General features: G+C 46.2%; 1 long non-coding RNA gene across 2 annotated transcripts; it reads right to left on the bottom strand.

Annotated features, from left to right (window-relative positions):
• Positions 1-9: 9 nt before the first annotated feature.
• LOC123087682 (uncharacterized) lies at positions 10-4,152 on the bottom strand. 2 transcript variants are annotated; one of them, XR_006441475.1, is made up of 4 exons: positions 2,741-4,152; positions 2,533-2,654; positions 809-1,089; positions 10-715 (listed from the first exon to the last, which is right to left on the bottom strand). It is a non-coding gene; the product is annotated as an uncharacterized lncRNA (long non-coding RNA). The 2 variants fall into 2 exon arrangements; XR_006441474.1 differs by having other exon boundaries at positions 10-712.
• Between the last annotated feature and the right edge of the window lie 2,621 nt (positions 4,153-6,773).

The following is a 6,773-nucleotide window of genomic DNA, read 5'->3' as shown; positions in this document are numbered from 1 at the left end:
CAAAGGGCTCTAAAGGAAAAAATCCTATAAGAATCCTATCCTCTAGAATTCCTATGAAATTCCTCTAAACCAAAGGAGTACTAAGAGTACATACAGGTACAGGCTACAGTTTGAACTTACGCATGCATTCTTAGCCACGCCAACTAATGCTCCTCCATGTAAAATAAAAGTTATGTCTCCGCGCCGTTGGACGCTGCCAGCGTTGCCGATGAACTCAGCACACTCTGAGCCAACATGGATTTCACAGATTTCCCCTGCAATATCGTCGTCATGTCTTCTTCCTCGTATATGCTATTGCTAGCTATTTATTTCAGCCTTTTTGTTCACCATATTTCCACAGTTATCCTAGCAAATCTTTTTCTGCAAGGTATAGAATGACAAATGTGTGAATTGTTCGATAACTATGATCATTACATTCACATTAAGTAAATTCCATAAAACTATACTTATTTGGTACGTAGAAACTACCACGAAGCTGAACCTTTAACTATGATCATTACATTCACATTAAGTAAATTGCATAAAACTACACTTATTTGGTACGTAGAAACTACCACGAAGCTGGACCTTTAATGCAAGCTTTTGCACAAATACACAAAGATTGACAAATGGGTAAGAAAGCTACTCCCTGAAAGATTCGAATCAGCTTCACGAGGTCAGCACCGAGCCTGAAAGCCCTCTGTTCCCCTGAGTAAAGCTTGAGGTAACAAGTCTGCTACACCGAGATCGAAGCAAAGAAACAAGAGATACACCGATAAGCAACAAGCACAATAAAGGTTACAACCAAGCCGATCAAACAAATCACTACCTGTACATGCCCCCGAGCTTGGACGCCATCATCTCCTCCAACATCATTTGCACACTCGGGATGATTAAACACGTCGTTGTCTCCAAGTCTCAAGATAGCTTCTATCTCTGGGCACGAGAACCAAACCTGCATGCATTCTTGCCATTAACTAGCTAGGACATTCAACAGTCTGTCAAAACATTCTGCAAAGTTGATAGTAGCACATCCAACTCTGAACCACGGTTTTGCTAGATGGTTTGTATCGCCAGACCGTTCCACAAAATTACAGTGTCTACATTTCACTGCCAATAGCAAAGATGCAGGCAAGTCAGATAAAGAAAACAACATATCAAAATGTACTACTCTCTCCGTCCCATAATATAAGACGTTTCACAAACTATGTTAGATTGCAAAAACATCTTATATTATGGGACAAGAGACACAGGAGTACTAATAATGTGGAATAGAAATAGGCAATAATGTTAATTTACATGGAATGTAGAAGATGCAAAAAATGTCAAACAATCTTGCCATATGCAATAACATTAATTTACATGAAATGCAAAAGATGTGAATAAACGTCAAACAATCTTGGCATCCTACAACTGGACAGAGTAACCATTTTCCACTTACAATTTGCAACGAACTAATGAAGTAATGATAAAAGAATCAATCAAGCAACTGACCATGCTACATAGTACTGACAGAGATACCAGCAACCATGCTTAATCAGGACACTGTATATTGCTTGGGCATGGTGTTCATAGGCAAAATAGGATCCCGGTCTATCTAAATATACAGAGAACAAACAACCATGCTACATAGTACTCCCTCCGTTCCATAACAAGTGTCGTGGTTTTAGTTCAAACTAGACGATGATGGCGCGCCCGTTTATTTCTAAGTTGGAACAATATGAATTTTATAAGTATAATATAAGGTAGAAACATAGAAGTATTTGTAGGTTAGGAATTTCAATTATAGAAATTGCTTTAGTATACAGACGACAACATCTAATATATACTACTGTATAAGACTTTCCATCATGCACATCTATTCGTGAACATAAGTAAATGTTATTTGCGAGTCCAACACGCTCTCTTAAACAATAGACTGCAAATTTTAACATTATCAAATCATTCATCTAGTCAATGATAATTGTAGCAATGAAAACTCAATAGCCTCTTCATCAAAACGTAAATCCAAGTCCTTTGCTTTGAACACAATATATATCTGATACCATCAATATATTCATGGAGTCCAGTAAGAAACAATATATGTTTCCAATGACCCAACTGATTTAAACATACACTGGTAGGATTAAGTGGCTAACAAACTGCCAACCACTGCAAGGTATCCAATTTCCATACAGAATATCAGAAGTTGGCTCAGCAAGGAAAAGCAACTGTTAGACTATCTAATTTTTTTGTTTTTTTGGGGGGGGGGGAGATATTTTCTGTGAAATGTTTATTAGATCATCTCAGAAACTGAAGAATGATAATCGCGAACAAACTGTTTTACATTTTTTTGCAAAAGAAAAATAATTCTGTACAGAAACTAACAGATGCACTGACTCCAAATATAGAGCAGCTCATCTTCATGGTCAAAATTTAAGCTCTTTATGCTTAACATTCAAATTATGCTTAAAGTAGTGATCTAAATGATCTTATATTAGTTTACAGAGGGAGCACCAATTCACGCAAGGAGCAGATATAATATAAGTTCATCATGGATAAGGTACTAATTACCTTGAACATGAGCAGTGGGGAAATGGTGCCGTAGAAACTTCCCCATATAAATAGCATTAACATGTGCTTTACTCTGCGGCTTTTCTGTCCCATGTTCCGAACGCTGGGCCTATACTTCATTTCTGAGAAATAATTTCAATTTTGAAAATCACTCCTCCAAGCAATCAAAATACATACATCAAATCAGCATTAAGAGAGAACATCATACCCCTGCATCCTTTCCATTCCTAGAAAGTGAACCGTGCACCAAAATAGAGACCTGAAAATTATAGAACTAACAGGAATGGATCTGTATAAACAAACCGTCCTGACATGGTAATTAAACCACCTAGGAAAAGCTGCTCATCATCAATGTATCCTTCGTTGCCATAGCGTCAAAGAGGTAGCTTTTTTAGGCTGGCTCATGGTCATTACCGCCATTGTTTTTAAGGCGTCCGTAAGGCGTCGCCGGGCGCCCTGCAAGCTCAAGGCGTCCACCTTGCCTTAGGTACCTACATAAGGTGTCCGCCTTAAGCTTTAAGGCGTCTGAAGCGTCTGCTTAGGAGTCCAAGTTGGCGCCCTAGTCCATATTGGATGCCTTGAGCTTGCCAGGCAGGCAGGGGAGCAGTTTTAGGCGGGAAACAGAGATGCTGTTGGCGCTAACAGGTAAGAGGGGGGAGAGAGAAACAGCCCCCAATCCACACGCACCTCCTCCTCCTCTCCAGTGGCTCCTCTCCAGCAGATCTGCTCCCTACTCTGCAGCTCCTCCCCCTCCTCCTCTCCAACGGCTCCTCCTCCTCTCGAGCAGCTCCTCAACCTCCTCCTCTCCAGTACAGCAGCAACCAGCAACAGGCAACAAAAGGGAGCCTACCAAATTATACTATATTTCTGCTGCTTAGATTGCCTAGTTGCCTACGAAGTTATACTATATTCTACTGCTTAGATTGCCTAGTTGCTACCAAATTATACTATATTCTGCTGCTTAGATCTCTCTAAGGCGTCCGCCTTACCTTATGCCTTGGCGCTTAGGCAGTGAGGCGCCCCCCAGCGCCTTGCCTCGCCTTACCGCCTTAAAAACAATGGTTACCACTCCCAAATCCGCACTGCCCCATATGCCATTGCGGTTTAATCCGAGCGCAAGACTTGCCTCTTTTGTGCCTTCTCTTCGAGCATGGTGGGATTCTGCCATACTGGGATGGCAACTGGCAAGGATGGGATCCAGCCGACATACGGCAATGGTGGAAGAGGGAAAAGGGAAGAGACTGCAGTCACAGCCTGCCTCTCCTTCCCTGCCTGCACTCCAACGATGAAGGGAAGCGAGCACGAAACTCCACCCATCAGGAAAGAGGAGGTAACAGCTTGCTAGGCTCACGCATCAAGGCTTGGACACGGCCCGGTGGTCTCCACTCAGTGTGCTAGGTGGTGGCGGCTGCTGTGGTGCGTGATGACACACCTCCCGCTGAGATGGTCGGCCTGATTGAGCAGCTCCGGTGGACTTTGGGTTTGTGATCTTGGGCTGGGAGAAATCCTTGATTCATGGTGACGGAGGCTAGCAAAGGCGACGCATGCGGGTGTCGTCCCCTCCCTAGAGGCATCATTTCCCTACCTCGTGCTCAGGAAACCCTTGGTCCAGCCTTCGGACCAGACAGTGGCGGCGTCATGGCGCCGTTCCCTTCTTGAAGGCGTCATCTTGTTGCTCGAGGAGTCCTAGTGGTTCGGCTTGGGTCGGTGTCGGATATTGCTCTGGGCATGCGCCTCCGGGGCGCAATGTACACCATCGTCAGCGCTCTCTCGACGACACCTTCTCTAGGTCTGCCCAGGCCCTGCTATCCACTTGCCGACTTCCTCTTGGCGCATTGGCTGGGGTATGTTGGTTTGTGTTGTCCTTGGGTCTTGTTGTTCTTGTAGAGGTCTCCGGCAACGGTTGTGACGCGGCTTATTTGCTCTGTGGTTTGTCTCAACGCTATTGGCTTGTGGTCGATCTAGGTGGAGCATGCATCGTAGTTAGCGTGGGTGTGCCTGGGGATGTGTCTTCTAATCCCTGTGATTGGCCTTGTAAAGGCCGAAAGGCTTGTATCTAGCTTCTTCGCCGCTTCTTCTATGAATATATGATACGCATGTTTATGGGTTTTCTAGAAGAATTTTTTTACTGAATGCAACCAGTGACCGGCTCTGCTAGATTTAGTTCGCTCACTTATGCTTTTATGTAGCTTCCATAAACCTCAAGCTGGATAAATTTTGCATTTTCAACCCATTGATTTGTTCCTCGATACCATGACTCTCCAAAATTCACTTTAGCTCGATCAATGATACCACCTCTTCCACCTCAAGGTTGTTTGTATACCATCTCACTAGCACAACTCAGTGGAACTGAGCAATGCTATTGAATCCACACTCCCTCGCACCGCTCGCCACTCCGGCAACAGCAGGCCAAAGGCCTCCATTGACACCCGCTTGGGTGTCAGCGCCACCCTCCCTCATGTTGCTCGCCACTCCGGCAACAGCAGGCTAGAGCCCTCCACTGCCATCCACTTGGGTGTCAGCGCCACCCTCCAGCCCATTGCCTCCACATCCCTTGCCTCAACACCCGAGCGGGAGCTTGTTGATTGGGCCTAATCCGATGAGGAAGATCGTGTTTCCCACTCCGAGCCGTCATAGGTGCTTGTAACTGCTCGCTCCGGCTCTTCCGGCTGCTCGCGGGTCTTTGCTGTGAATCTTGCTAGGAGGTGGTGGTGCCATGCAACAAATGTACTAGAAGACCGAAGTCGGCCCATCAGCCCAAGCCCACAACCCGACCAATGGCATCACCAGGGCACAACATTGACTTGGCGTACAAGGAAGCCTTCCCAAGGAGCTCAAAGGATCTTGCCCGACCGTAGCTGATCCAAAAATCATGTAAACCCTATCCTTGTCCCCCTATATAAGCTACCGCTACGGCTCGTTTGTAGACAACTAATCTCGTACCTATGTGATCCTAGCGATCTCTCCATTGAACACCATATACTAGTTCTCATAAGAGGTTGATCATCATCAGTACAATCTATGCAGGAGTAGGTTATTACCATCACGAGGGCCTAAACCTGGGTAAATTGCCTTGAGAATCCCATTCGGGCATCCTGCAACTTACGATACACCATCAAGATTACCATTGAAGGCGCGACAACGCTAGCAGGAGATCCAATCCAGACGAGATCTCGTTTCACCGTCGACGTCTCTGTTCCAGGTCAGAGCTTCAACTTTGGTACCCTGAACTTCGTCGCCAACATGCGTCTTGCCCTTGCCACCACCCGGGATTTGGGCATCCTGCAACTTACGATACACCATCAAGATTACCATTGAAGGCGCGACAATGCTAGCAGGAGATCCAATCCAGACGAGATCTCGTTTCACCGTCGACGTCTCTGTTCCAGGTCAGAGCTTCAACTTTGGTACCCTGAACTTCGTCGCCAACACGCGTCTTGCCCTTGCCACCACCCTCTCTAAGGGCCAGGCTCTCACTTTTGGGAGCCATGACTTAATCGCCGACCGTTTTGGCAGGTTGTCTCTTTGCAACCTAGCGCCACGACGAGCAGAAGAGCCAGCAACACCCAGGCAACGCCTGGAATCTTCATCGACAACCCACTAGGCTGCACCCTGTGGGCGTCTCCCATGGCAAGAAACCCAACACCCTGGGCTTTGTTATCCAGCAGGTAGCTCAGAGTCACCATGAGAGCCTCTGGGCTGAAGCCACCTTGGTCCATGACGGTGTTGTAGAGGTCAGGTTGGACATCTACCGGCTTGCTCTCCCTGATGGCGCTTGCGACCTCCTTGACGGCCTGAATCATGTTGGTGAAAATGCTCAGCTTGTCCTCCATCAAGGCTCCCCTCTTCCTCTTCCTATCAAGCACAGGAACATGATCGCCATCCTTGTCATGACCATCAAGGACGATGGTCTCCGGCTCCAGAGTACCTTGGTACTCGAACCGATCATTGAAGAATGTCAGTTGCCCAAAGTCTTGATGGATGATGGCAGACATAAATATACTCTACGCAGGTATCCTGAAGATGGACCACCCAGCGTACGCAATGTTCATGGCACTTCCATGGTACATATACTTAGCTGAAGATGTCAGTCCCAATGGGATAATCACGGTCAGTGGCGACTTCAAATACTCGCATGACTGTGAGGTGGCTAATGTCAACATCAACAAGTTCGAGTTGTCCACCACCGGGATTGTCGAGCTTGAGAAGGTAGTAGATCCAGAGGAAGCTCCTCTGAGCAA

This window comes from Triticum aestivum, chromosome 4A, assembly GCF_018294505.1.
Source record: "Triticum aestivum cultivar Chinese Spring chromosome 4A, IWGSC CS RefSeq v2.1, whole genome shotgun sequence".
NCBI classification, from domain to species: Eukaryota; Viridiplantae; Streptophyta; class Magnoliopsida; order Poales; family Poaceae; genus Triticum; species Triticum aestivum.
This window is presented reverse-complemented; position numbering and strand designations above follow the sequence as displayed.